Source organism: Leucoraja erinacea, chromosome 2 (assembly GCF_028641065.1).
Source record: "Leucoraja erinacea ecotype New England chromosome 2, Leri_hhj_1, whole genome shotgun sequence".
NCBI lineage: Eukaryota > Metazoa > Chordata > Chondrichthyes > Rajiformes > Rajidae > Leucoraja > Leucoraja erinaceus.
This window is the reverse complement of record NC_073378.1, coordinates 115,347,832-115,361,715: the sequence shown is the minus strand read 5'-3', so window position 1 is coordinate 115,361,715 and position 13,884 is coordinate 115,347,832. Positions and strand designations below refer to the sequence as shown.

Below are 13,884 nucleotides of genomic sequence, written 5' to 3'. Positions count from 1 at the left end.
CACTGATAACCTGAACATCTTTAGAGTGTGGCACGCGGAGAACATGCAAACTCCGTCCAGACAGCACCCGCAGTTAGGATCGAACCTGGGTCTCTGGTGCTGTAAGGCAGCGACTCTATCGCTGCGCCACAGAGCCACCCTCCAGCACTTTTTTTGTTTTAAGGGTCCCCCTTACGAGGAGACAAGAAGGTAGCTCAGAGGTTGAAATGCATAAAAGATAGACACAAAACGCTGGTGTAATTCAATGGGTCAGGCAGCATCTTTGGAGAAAAAGGATAGGCGACGTTTCAGGTCAGGACCCTTCTTCACACGGAAAGTGAGGTGGGGACAAACACCGGTTGGCTGGCGATTGAAACCACCTCACGCCCATGAGACCATCTCTGTCATCAAAGCCCACATCTGGTGCAATGAGTTTGATCTCTCCGCCCATTTTTGTTCAGTCAGTAAAACTCTTGCCCTTTCACTGCCATTTAAATATTTGACTAACCACTGCCAGCTACCAAGCTAGAGCAGTTTTAGAGGTGGAACATTTGCTGGTATAAACTTTTCTGAATCTGATCCAACGCTGTTAAACTTATTTAAAGCCATCATTAATAATGCAGGAATGTGCACTTCAATATTTCAGGCAGTGGTGCATGAAACATTCAGGGGATGTGTTCCCTGCGACTCCGTTGATGACTAGACTGTCTGGTGAGAAGCTAACACTGACATGAAAGATTGAATATATACACACACACACAAAGTGCTGGAGTAACTCAGCAGGTCAGGCAGCATCTCTGGAAAAAAATGATGGATAATGCTTTGGGTCGGTACCCGTCTTCAGACTGAAAGTAGAGGAGGAGAAAACTGGAGGTAGGAAAAGGCCAGAACAAAGCAGGGCCAACAACAGATGACCAAGGAAGGGTGGAGCCCATAATGGTCAATTGTTGGCTGGGGAAGAGGTGCCATGGAAGGCTGTGTCAATTGATATTTATAAGGCAGAGATTGATAGATTCTTGATTAGTGTAGGTGTCAGGGGTTTAGGGGAGAAGGCAGGAGAATTGGATTGATAGATAGTTTGGCCATGATTGAATGCCAGAGTCGACTTGATGGGCCAAATGGCCTAATTCTCCTCCTATAACTTATGAACGTATAACAAAGGGATGCAGTGATGTGAACAGAGCAACTCGTAGGATGAATAGTGTGGGGGAGGAGGGAACAGAGGGAATGCAGGGCTTACTTGAAATCAACGTTCATACCGCTAGGTTGCAAGCTGCCCAAGCGAAAGATGGGGTACTGTTACTCCAATTTGCGTGTGGCCCCACTCTGACAGTGGATGAGGCCCAGGATAAAAATGGTCTGAATGGGAATGGGACTGGGAGTTTAAATTATTTTACATCCAGGAGATTGCGTAGGCCAAGGCGGTCTGAGTGTAAGTGTTCAACAAAATAATCGTGCTTGTCTGCGCTGGGTGTCGCCGATATACAGGAGCCCACAACGAGATATAGCAGATACTGTTCTCAGTGATGGTGTGAATTGCCCAAGCACCACTGACATGGCAGAAAAAGATGCGACTAGGATCATGACCCTGAAAACGTGGAGAGAATAAAATGGAATCAGTCTAGAACCAGTGTGAACGAATGCTGGATGGTCATTGTAGACGCAATAGGCTTGATGGGTCTCCCTGCACTGTAAGACCCTAAAATCCTGTGACTCTCAAACGCAGATGAGACGTTGATGACTGTGTATCGGTCTATTATTAAGATAGCATTAGGCCTTAGAGCTACAGTGCGGGAAAAAAAGTCCTTCGGCCCACCAAGTATGTGCCAATCAGCGATCACCCCATACACTAGCTCTATCCTACAGTTTTTTCTACCAAAGACACCAACCTACAAACCTCTATGTCTTTGGAGTGTGGGAGGAAAGATGAGCATCCGGAAAAACCCACGCAGGTCACGTGGAAAACATTCAAATTCCGTACAGATAGCACCCGTGGTCAGGATGGAACCCGGATCTCTGGCGCTGAAAGGCAGTAGCTCTACTGCTGCTCCACCGTGCCACCCAAGCTCTCTATGTCTAGATGCACAGATAAAAATAGTTAAAAATGCAACAAGCACAGACAATTGTAGTTGATGCACCGTGGGATCAATATATTGGTTGCCCACGAAGGTTGTTCACACCACAGTTAATCCACTTGTTCCTCTATCCCTTCAAGGATCCATCCAATATGCTTCTGAATTTGGAATGTACAATATGCTTCTGAATTCTGAACAGGGAACTGCAAATGCTGGTTTACAAAAAAGGACACAAATTGCATGAGTAACTCAGCAGGTTAGGCATTATTCCTGGAGAACATGGATAGCTGATGTTTCAGTTCAGGACCCCTCTTCAGTCTGTAGAATATGAATTTAGAATATGATTCTGAATATTCATTGAGTTACCAATTAAGATGCCAGTTTACAAACTTACAACTCAATAGGTACTAATTTCTCTCATCCTCTGTTCCAATTTATATTCAACTTTTCTATGGCAATTTGTTCCTGACTACCTCTGGTCAAGTTGTTCCACCAGACTTCATAGTAATTATTATGCTTTCACCTTTCAAGGACAGTTACTTCCCAGCTGTTATCAGGCAACTGAACCATTCTATCAACAACTAGAGAGTGGTCCTGACCAACCATCTAGGTACATCAACCCTGTAGGAAGTTATGGGGCTTGGTGATCAGGCCGGGCAAGGAGAGGGACAATGGTTTGCTAGTAGATCTACACGACCAAGGAAGGCGATGGCTGGAGGCCCAGCAGCAGCCTGGGGCTCACTTGAATTGGGCACCGCTCATAAGATCTTGAGCGCGGACTGGACTTTGAAAATGGCAACAGAACCCGATGCCTCTTGCATGCGGGCTCAGTAGACTATTGCTGTACACTGTTTTTAATTGGGGATTGTGTTTAGATATGGCAATACTTTACTGAACTGTATGTAAGGAAAGCATTTCACTGTGCATTTGCACTTGTGACAATAATGCACCATTGAATCATTGGAAAGAGGACAATTTAAGAATTTGCTGTGATCCTACCAAACAAAGAAGCAAAGGAACGGGATCAAACAGCTATAACACCTGTTCCTGCTTTCATATCTTATTTTCTGTTCATCTGCACTTAACTCCGGCTGAAGCTTCTGAACCCGACTCCTGCTCGAACATGTGATGTCATTCTCTCTGGCTTCAGCTCGGAGTCAGAATCAGGTTCTGGGTAAGTGTCTGGGTGTTAAAAAAAAAAACTCCCAGAAATAGCCACCTCCAGATGGCTTGGCAAATACATTGCACCCGTAACCCTGAGCACATCCCAAGTCTTGACTTATTTGAGACTTGGCCAGATACATTCACTGTGACTGAATATTGAGCAAGATGCCCTTTAACTGGTCTCATTACTTTCACTGCCTCAAGCACCATCAGACAAACCAGTTTCAACACTGGACACCAATTAGCAGTACACGGAATAGAGTCCACTCAATGACATAACTTGGCAAGACGCGAGAGGAAAAAAAATCTAACTGAACATAAATTTGTTACTGTTCAAAAGAGTTGTTTAAAATATTTATAGATATTGAATCTATAGATCATGAAAAGTGAATAAAAAGTTAATTGGAAACTTAGCTGAATATTAATAATGCCGAGTGTAGGAAGGAACTGGAAGTAGATGCTGGTTTATACTGAAGATAGAGACAAAGTGCTGGAGCAACTCAGTGGGACAGGCAGCATCTCTGGAGAAAAAGACCAGGTGAAGCTTCTGGTCAGAACCCTTCTTCCGACTCGAGGACAGTCGAAAACGTCACCAGTTCCTTTTCTCCAGAGATGCTGCCTGTCTCGCTGAGTTGCTCCAGCACTTTGTGTCGATCTTAATAATGTAGAGAATGCTGATTCATTAAAGCTAGAGGTGCCATTTTTATGGTGCCTGTGGGGTTGACTGATTGAAAGGCATGGCATGGAAACAGGTCCTTCAGACCACCGAGTCCATGCCGACCATCGACCACCATTCAGGCTAGTTCAAAGTTATCCCATTTTCTCATCTACTCCCTACAAACTAGGAGGAAATTTACAGAAGCCAAACTCGCATGGCTTTCGGACGCGAGAGGAAACCAGAGCACCTGGAGAAAACCCACGCTGTCACACGGTGGACGTGCAAACTCCACACAGACAGCAACTAATGTCAGGATTGTATGGGGTCTCTGGTGCTACGAGTCAGAGCTCTATCAGCTGCACCACTGTGCCGCCCATTTTAACTGCATTGAAGGTGGCATATAAATACAGATCTTTATTACATTTAATCTGATACAGAATTACAAAGTGTGCCAGGGTAAATGCACAGAAGCTTTTGGCTAAAGTAGAGGAATCGATTTTGAATGAACCTGTGCTCAGTATTCCACTGCTGTACAGTTCTATGTGCTATGTTTTATAAACCAATATAGGATCTTAATTGTTGTGGTACTGGCTTCTAATGCCATAGAACTGCGGAATTAAACAGCATGGAAAAAGGCCCTTCGACCCAATTAGTTCATGCCAACCAAAATACCCCATCTAAGCGAGTACCACGCTTAGCTCATATCCCTCCGAATCTCTCCTGTCCACATGTAAACCTGAATATCTCGGCAAAATCGGAAACTGATGTCAACGGTCCAATGATAAAATCCAAGCTGGTCCTGCATGTTGGCCTCAACGTTATTCAGGCTCGACAATAATTGTTGATTCATTCTCACCATCTTAATTTCCATTCCCCACCTCCCAGATAGAAATAGGCAAAATACGAAGCATTAAAATGGACCTTCACCTATTGAGAAGCGCATTGCACCGCCCCACCACAAATCAGAACTCAGTGGCAATGTGGTAGTTTAGTTTAGTTTTAATTTAGTTTAGAGATACAGCGTGGAAACAGGCCCTTCGGCCCACCGAGACCGCACCGACCAGCGACCCCTGCACATTTATGCTATCCTGCACACATTAGGGACATTTCTTTTACATTTATACCAAGCCAATTAACCTACAAACCTGTACATCTTTGGAGGAAACCGAAGATCTCGGAGAAGACATGCAAGTCATGGGGAGAACATACAAACACCGTACAGACACGCACACATAGTCAGGATCAAACCGGGTCTCTGGCGCTGTAAGGCAGTAGTTCTACCACTACGCCACCGTGCCATGTAGAGTTGCCCCAGAGACCCGGGTTCCATCCTAACTGCGATGGAAGTTAGGATACTGTCTGTCTGGAGTTCGTACGTTCTCCCGGTGACCATGTAGGTTTTCTCCGGTTTCATCCCAAAGACGTGCAGGTTTGTAGGTTCTCCCTGTATCACGCATGTAGTACATTCGTCAAAGAGAATGCCCACAAGTCCTTGGTCAGGTCCAAATTGGAGTATTGTGGAGCCAGAAGGGATCGACAACAACAAGATCACTCTGGAGAAAGTACAACGCCGAGCAGCCCGCTTTGTACGTAATGACTAGAAGCGCAAATCAAGCGTGAATAATATGCTGACTTCTCTCGGATGGGATACCCTAGAGGTCCGCAGAATCAGGCTAAGACATATTGCAATTTACAAGGAGATTCCCAAAATCACGGCATCAAATCTCCCGTCATCCCAGAATACCAACTGCCATGAAACAAGACAAAATAGCAGTCCGTACATCATCAACTCGCTAAATTTCAATAAACCTTGCTACCAATATTCCCTTTACCCAAGGACGATGAGGGATTGGAATAGGTTACCACCCAATACACCGTGCTGCTCCCAATGTTGTCATTTAAAAAGGGGATTGAGCAACTAGATCTCCGCAACTTGGTCAAAATGGCCCACTTCAAAATTTAATCACTACTCTACTCACTCCCTGCACGAGATAACCACTGATGAGGTGTTAGCGCAGTAATCAACTAGAACCAGAACCAGATGGGCAAAGATCATAGAAGGCTCTTGTTCTACTATCATTGCGCATGGGCTTTCTCCGAGTACTCAGCAGCCTAGGTCAGGATCGAACATGTGTCTGTAGTGCTGTGAGATAGCAGCTCCATGTGGAGTTGCCTATTTATTTTTAAACGTCCACCAGCTCTCTATGTGGAGTTGTCTATTTATTTTTTAACAGTCCAGCACATGTATGGTATTCAGCGATGGACGAGGCAGTGACTCCACAACAGTTATCTCACTGAGGAGGGAAAGATTACACGGCAAACAACAAAACTAATCAGATTTTATTTTTGCTGATTGTAGCCCGAGCTGCGATCCGTTGTGAGCTTTCAGGAAAAGCAAATATTAGGGAAATGGCTCGTTCATCGGTGAACGGCTGCAGCAACATCAGCTGTCATTCGGGTCATTCCTGGTGAGGACACTGCGTGTTCTTGATGTATGGACATGTCTCCGTGAGAAGACCAATGACTGTAATACGTTAGGCGTTCCACCTATTGAATATGAATGAGTGGAAATGCACCCCTTGCTTTGCACATTTATCAGAAACTAATGGGTTATTGATCACAGAGAAATCAACATATTTATTTAGAAGGTGTAGCGGTAATGCGATTGTAGCCTTTATGTATTTGATAACTGTTTGGGAGACAAAGACATGGGAGTGGCATCATGGCATCGTGGCGCTGCTGCCTCAAAGCTCCAATCACCAGGGGCGGCACGGTGGCGCAACGGTAGAGTTGCTGCCCTCCAACGCCGGGGACCTGGGTTCGATCCTGACCAATGGAGTTTTCTCTGGGTGCTCTGTACGTCTTTGGAGACGCATTCACAGGGAGAACGCACTGACAGCACCCAGAGTCAGAATTGAACCCGGGTCTCGGGCACTGTACTGTAACAACTCTACCACTGTGCCACTTTGCTGCCCTCTCCGACTACTCCCCGAGACATTCAGCATGTCATTGAATAGTCCACCAAACATCTACAGATGCCCTGTGGAATCCAACCATCCTTTCTGGTTACACTACGGCCTGGTATGGCAGTTCCAATCCAATTCAGATTCAGATTCGATTTTAATTGTCATTGTCAGTGTCAGTACAGAGACAACGAAATGCACAGGAGTATAAGGAACAGCAGAGAGTGATGGACTCAACCCGGTTTAGCATGGGACCAGCCCATCCCACCATTGAAAGTATCTATATGTGGTGCTGCCTCTATAAAGTGGCATCTATCATCAACGATCTCCATAATCCAGATAAGACCCTCTTCTCGCTGCTACCATTGTGCAGAAGATACACGTCTGACATCCCACACCACCAAGTTTGGGAACAGCGACTTTCCTACTAACATCAGATTCATGAACTGACCTGCACAATCCTAATCTTACGAACTATCGGACTATCTCTTGAACTACCACAGACTTATTTTATAATTGTGTTTTGCATTAATGTCACAGTCTTTTTCTTCCACAGTCTTTCCGAATACGTGTGCAATACATGTATAATTTGTGTACAAGTTGTGTTTTTGGGTCTGAAAATGCAAGTCTGAAGAATGGTCCCAACCCAACTGAGATGCTGCGTTTTGTGAGCATTTTGTGTCTACCATGTAATCAGCATGGTTACAGTTTATAGTTTTAGAGATGCAGCACGGAAACAGGCCCTTCAGCCCACCGAGTCTGGGTTGCCCATCGATCACCCATACACTACGTAAACCAGCATTTGCAGTTCTTTTTTATTCCATTTTATGTTTTTGTGTGTTGCCAGGGTCTGTCTCCCTGTGGTAGTACTGTGAGTAAGTCTTTCATTGTACCTGTGCCTCACCATAGACAAGACATTTGATTTGGCTTGAATCCTTCAATGTTGTAAGGAAATACAAAACTAACAAGTGGGTTTAGTTTAGTTTAGAGATACAGCCCGTATCTCTAAAGATACAGATAGAGATACAGGCCATTCGGCCCACCGGGTCTGCGCCAACCAGCGATCCCCGCACGTTAACACTATCCTACACCCACTAGAGACATTTGTTACATTTACCAAGCCAATTAACTTATGAACCTGTAGGTCTTTGGAGTGTGGGTGAAAACCGAAAATCTCGGAAATAACCCACACAGGTCACAGGGAGAACGTACGGACAGCACCCGTGGTTGGGATTGAACCCGGGTCTCCGGAGCTGCATTCGCTGTAAGGCATCAACTCTACCACTGCCCCATCGTGACCTCCCTTCACTATTCCATAATACCCGACCTGAACTCCACCTTAAATGCATCCAAAGATAGGTTCAGATCTTTTGTATCCATTAGTATTATTGAGCAGTATTGGTTTTATAGTTTTAGTTTTAGATTTAGAGATACAGTGAGTGACTCAGCCCACCAAGTCCACGCTAATCTCCCGTACACTAGTTCTATCCTACACGCTGGGGGCAATTTCTATAAAAGCCATTAACCCACAAACCCGCATGTCATCGCGAAGTGGGAGTAAACCGGTGCACCCGGAGAAAACCCGCGTAGTCATAAGGAGAACGTGCAAACTCCATACAGACACCCCTCAAAACTAACTGTAATTTCCAATGCACTCTCCCTCAAAGAAGAAAATTGGTCATCTGAACAAACCATTTATTTTGTAATCTTCAATATTACATTGAAAGGTGCAGCACAGGAAGAGGCCCTTTGGCCGACATGTCTGTGCCAAACACCATGCCAGACTAAGCTCATTAGTCTAGACTTAATTAAATCTGGCTAGGTCAAAAGATTAAAAAGCCTAACCGAATATCATAACATCTATGGGATTGGGTAAACATCTCAAAGAAACGGAAATATGGGAAGGGCTAGTCGAGTGATTGTTGTAGACCTAGAATCCGCCACAATGGATTCAAGGACAGAAATTCAAACATCACCATGTCAATGTGGTAAACTTGTAATTCAGCTAGCTAAATATATCGGGAAACAACAATTGGTCTCAGCAACGCCAACTGTGATATTTTCTGGAGTACCATAAAAGCACATCTGGTTTACTGGTGGCTTCAGGGGCCGAGATCTGGTGTCCAGATGCCGGTTTGTGGATACAGACCCATTAAAACGCGTCTAACCCTGAAATGGTCTTACAAAGGCAATTATGAGTCATTCCACGGCAATTATGGGTGGATAATAAAGGCTGACCTTGCTGAAGGCACCTCCATTCAATGAATAAATAAAGGAACTCAAATTACAATTGCCACTGTCAATGAAGTTTGATTGAGGAGAAGTACACGGTGCTTTAAGTGTGGCAATCTTCCATATTGCTTTCCCTTTCATTGCAACGCAGTCCTTTTATCTATTCACTTGTCAAACATTCTCTTTGAAGTTTGCATGGTGTTCCATCAAATCATATCATTGTATTTCAGAGAATGGAAGTTAAGGCCATGTTTAAAACAGCCAATTTTGTCCGTAACATACACTATAACTTCACATCCTCCGCTGGGATTTTTGACAATCTATCGCTGCACCAGAGAATCAGGAAAAGAGCCAAGCAGCTAAGTCAAGGACACAGAGAGTGGGTGGTGCAAAATATTTGTTTTTAGTTCCAATTGCGCCATTACTGTACTTCAATTTCAGTATCCAATTACAAAGGCACAAATGCAAGCAATAATCTATTGACAGAAGAATCTTTTACACAGGCCTAAATAGAAACAGAGAATAAAAAATGAGCAGGATTAGGCCTAAGAGAGACACAAAGCGCCGGAGTATCTCAGCGGGTCAGGCAGCATCACTGGAGAAAAGGAATAGGTGACGTTTCAGGTCTAGACCTTTCTTCAGACTGAGAGTCAGGGGAGAGGGAAATTAGAGGTATGAAAAGGTATAAAGAACAAATGAATGAAAGATATGAAAAGAACAAATCAAAGCCACCAACGATGATGAAGGCAAGGTGGAGCCCACAATTGCCCATTGTTGGCTGTGGAAAAGGTGCTAATGAGTGGATACAAACAGTGAAACTAGCAGGACATCAATAAAACTAATGCAATGGCCAGGGTGGGGGAGGGATGGAGAGAGAGGCCTACTTCACCATTCAGCCTGATCGTGGCTGACTCTTTATCTTCATACCTTAAGTTATGTGTGTCAAGTCTGGATGCAGGGTCTCGACCCAAAATGCTGACTATCCCTCTGCCTTCCGGGTTGCTGCCTGACCCACTGAGTTCCTCTAGTGTTTTGGGTCTCACTCCCAATTCTAGCATCCGCAATCTGACGTACACGGTCGGCTGCACAAGACTCTCCCGGGGCACGAAGATTGAACGGTAACCAGGTGAGGTGAGGGACGATGGTTCGCGGGACGATGGTGTTTGGATCAAGGAGTCAGCAGAGTGGACCACTGAAGGCCCTGAAGCAGCCTGGGGCTCGATTGGATGGGGCGCCGCTCCAAATGAGTGAGCCCGTGGATGGGACGTGGCCTGCAGCGGCACGGAGCAGTGGTGGAGGACACCAACAACGGCGCTTGGCCAGGCCCACCCTGCAACGGTGGCCATGACAACTGGCTTTTATGGTAAAGTCGAGATCTCGACATTTGTAACAACTTTCAGACTTGAATATTGAAAAAAAAGGTATGAATACGCTGCGACTTGTTTACTGTCACCGTGTACTTTTCCTATACACTTGTACTTAACTAAGATTATTCTTATGTTTCGTAATACTTTTACTCAACTGCACACACAAATTAAATCTCAGTACCTCGGTACATGTGACAATATAGTGCCATGGGACCATTGTACCTACCATATTCCCCTTCCCTTCTCCATACCCATTAATGCCTTCTGTGGCTAGAAATCTATGTTCTCTACAGATATTCTCTACTCTATTTTCTACATAGATTAATATATGCACAGAACTATTTTGTTCTTGTTTATTATATTGTTTACAGAGTACTACATTTACATATTCTGTTGTGCAGCTGCAAGTAAGAATTTCATTGTTCTGTCTGGGACATATGACAATAAAACACTCTTGACATATTCTCTGTTTCCTGTCTGACGCCCGATTTTCAATCCTTCCCAGCATGTTTCCTACAGTCCCACATGCTTTGCCCACCAGCCTCTGATGTGGGGCTTTAGCAAAGGCCATCTGGCAATCCAAATACAACCCATTCACTGGTTGCCGATAACATTCACTGGTTATCAGATCCATCAGTTGCATCTCAACAACATCCTCGTTGTTTTGTTAAACGTGATTTCTCTTTCATTAATCCGCATTAATTTTACTTAATTGATTTTGAGATCTTGCAAGCATCCTTTTATCATATTTATTATATTAAACTCTGGCATTGAGATTGATCGATTCTTGATTAGTACAAATGTCAGGGGTTTTGGGGAGAGGGCAGGAGAATGGGATTGAGGGGGAAAGATAGATCAGCCATGATTGAATACAGTAGACTTGGTGGGTCGAATGGCCGAATGCTGCTCTTATAACTTACTATTTTCCCTTCTGCCAATGTTAGGCAGACCCATTTTCTCTTTCACTCCTTTTTAAAATGGTTTGTCACACCACCATCTACAGTAATTGCTCCATAATCTATAGAATTCTGGAAGATGACAAACAATGCTGCTAGTATTTGCATGGCTCACCGCAGGTTGCATATTAACAAGCCTTGGAGATTTATAGCCCTACAAAACTTTGTTTTACTTCTACCATTTTCATTTCTTGTTTTTGTGAGACGTTTCTCTCTAGAATTACTGAAAATGTACCCGTGAGGACAAACGAGAGCATTGGTGTGATTGCTATTCCTTCATTATTGTAAATTCTCCTGTTCCTGACCATAAGAGATCTACATTTGTTTTCATTCATCTTTTTTTTGACATAATGATAAAAGATTTTAACAGGTTGCTTTCATGTTCCTTGCACGTTTCCTCTGCACTGTATTTTTGCACTCCTTATCGATTCTGTAGAGCTTTATTAGCAGGGCTAAAGTAGGGCAGCAGAGCGGCAGCTGTTAGAGCCACTGCCTCACAGTGCCTGAGACCCCGGTTCGATCCAGACCTCGGGTGCTGTTTGTGTGGAGTCTATACGTTCTCTCTGCGACCACATGGGTTTTCTCTGGGTACTCCGGTTTCCTCCCATATCCTAAAGACATGCAGGTTTGTAGGTCAATTGGCCCCTGTAAATTGCCCCGACTGTGCAGGGGATGGATGAGAAACTGGAGCAACATAGACCTGGTGTGGACGGGCAATGGATGGTCAGCATGGACTCATTGGGCCAAAGGGCCTGGTTTCATTTAGTATTCTAAACTAAACTAAAGGGCAACGAATAAAACAAGAACGTTCTTTCACTTTAGTGCGCTGTTTTCTCTGTTTGGCGATAGGGAATCTAAATGCAGACTGCATACCTGTATTGTGGAAAATCTCAGTTAAATTGCAAGCAGAACCACGGGCTTCCACACCTCTCATCTGTCACTTTAATTCTCCTTCTCACTCCCACTCTTGGCCATACATTGTTTACCAGAGTCACAGCCTCAAAAAGGCAGCCTGCATCACCAGAGACCCACAACACCCTGACCTCACTCTCATTTCACTCCTGCCTTTAGGAAGAAGATACAGGAGCTTGAAAGCTGTAGTGTCCAGGTTCAGGAACAGCTTTTTCACGACAACCATCAGGATACTAAACATGACAACCTCCAAATAAGATATGAACTGCATAGTTGGGGGGGGGGCATCGATTTTGTCTTTTTGCACTATTATTGTCGTTTTTATGTGTATGTATGTATATACATACTTATACGCACATACATATATGTGAAAAAAAAGTTTTTTTGTCATTTATTATATTGTTTAGAGTACTACATTTACATATTCTGCTGTGCAACACTCTTGACATGACTCTTCACTTGTTCCAATGTTATTCAACTTAAGCTTGTATATCATTGGAACAGCCCTTGGAACATTTTTGGTTCAAGTCTTGGCAACATTCACCACCATCCTTCATAAACAAATGTTGCCAGAACTGATTATTTTAATTAAAAGATTCATTAAAATATACTGTGTGGCCACAGGCCCTTCGGCCCATGGAGTTCATGCCATGCATTGATCACGCGTTCATCTGAGTTCACTCCAGTTCTAGATTATTCCACTTCGTTGATGGGAATGTACAAGGCATCAGTAGTAAGTTTGCACATGATACTAAAGTAGGTGGTATCTGAGACGGTGAAGATGGTTACCAAAATTTACAACAGGGTCTTGATCAGCTGGGCAAATGGATGAAGACATGGTTAATGGAGTTTAATGCAAATTAACACAGGGTGTTATATTTTGGGAGGTTTGTAGAGCAGAGGGACCAAGGAGTACAGGTACATCATTTCCTGTATGCAGCATCAAAGATAGCTAGGGTGCTGAAGAAGGCATTTGGTACATTGGCCTTCATTGGTCAGAGTATCGAGTGTCGAAGTTGGGACATTATGTTGCAATTGTTAAAGATATGGACTTCATTTTTAATACATCTAGAAAAAAAAATTGTCTTCAACAAATATCATAAAGACCATCCATTTCCGATAACATGCCACTTATCACTAAATGCAGGTCATCTCAAGGTAGATCACAGCCCGATCAAGTACATTACAAAATGTTCTTCTTCATGTTGGACAATTAGACAGTGAGTCGAGGATGATTTGCTTAGTCACAAGGGCGGCACAGTGGTGCAGCAGTAGAGTTGCTCCCAGCGACCGCGCGGGTTTTCTTCGGGTGTTCCACATTCCTCAAACATCCCAAACCCATGCAGGTTTGTAGGTTAATTGGCTTCTGTAAATTGGCTTTTATCTGCAGGATAGAGTTTCTGTAAATTGCTCTGTAGGATGCAAAAGTGGGATAACATAGAAATAGTGTACGGGTGATTGATGGTTGCCATGGACACGGTGGGCCTGTTTGCACACTGCATCCCTAAATTAAACTAAGCTAATGTATCTCCCCTCAATTAGTGCTCAATAAGGGGGCAATTTGCCCGAGGTACACAC

At 44.0% G+C, this 13,884-nt stretch overlaps 1 protein-coding gene across 3 annotated transcripts in view; it reads right to left on the bottom strand.

The window, feature by feature from the left end:
- dpp6a (dipeptidyl-peptidase 6a) overlaps positions 1-13,884 on the bottom strand; it is a 664,537-nt gene that overhangs the window by 355,624 nt on the left and 295,029 nt on the right. The window lies entirely within an intron of this gene.